Below are 650 nucleotides of genomic sequence, written 5' to 3'. Positions count from 1 at the left end.
AATGTTTACACTGTTTTATTTATTTATTTATTTGTTTCTTTTTCCTTCTCATTTTCTGTTTTCTTCTTTTTCACTTTTCGTTTTTTTCTTCTTCTTCTCTTTTTGTATTTAAATTTTATTTTCCTTCATTGCCTTTTTCGTGAACATTTTTTAAATTATAAAAAATTAAATCATAAAAAATTCATCAAATTTAATTGTTTTCATTGCATTCAAAAAAATACACATCGAGTTTGATTTTTTCATTGTATTCAAAAACTGCACATCACATTCAAAAATGTTCATGAATCTCAAAAAATGACCATCATATTGAAAACAATTCATTAGTTCAATAAATGTGTGTCTAACTTAAAGAATAATCATACAATTCGAAAATGTTACTGGATTCGAATTTTTTTAATGAAATTCAAAAAGTGTACATCAAAAGTTCAAATTTGTTCACAGAAATACAAAAGGCTTTATTTCTTTCTAAAATCATGCACATTTTTCGAAATCTATTTTTTCTAAATCCCAAACTTTTTTAAAAGTAGCAAAAAAAACTACAAGAAAAATAAAAAAACAGGGGAGCCCCGTCCTGCACCTGGGCCTGCCCCAAGTACACGTGTGCGTGTGTGTGTGTGTGTGCAGTGGCGGGCTCTACTTTTTTCCCTTTA

Source organism: Triticum dicoccoides, chromosome 5B (genome assembly GCF_002162155.2).
Source record: "Triticum dicoccoides isolate Atlit2015 ecotype Zavitan chromosome 5B, WEW_v2.0, whole genome shotgun sequence".
In the NCBI taxonomy this organism is placed as follows: domain Eukaryota; kingdom Viridiplantae; phylum Streptophyta; class Magnoliopsida; order Poales; family Poaceae; genus Triticum; species Triticum dicoccoides.
Note: the sequence above shows the minus strand (reverse complement) of the source record.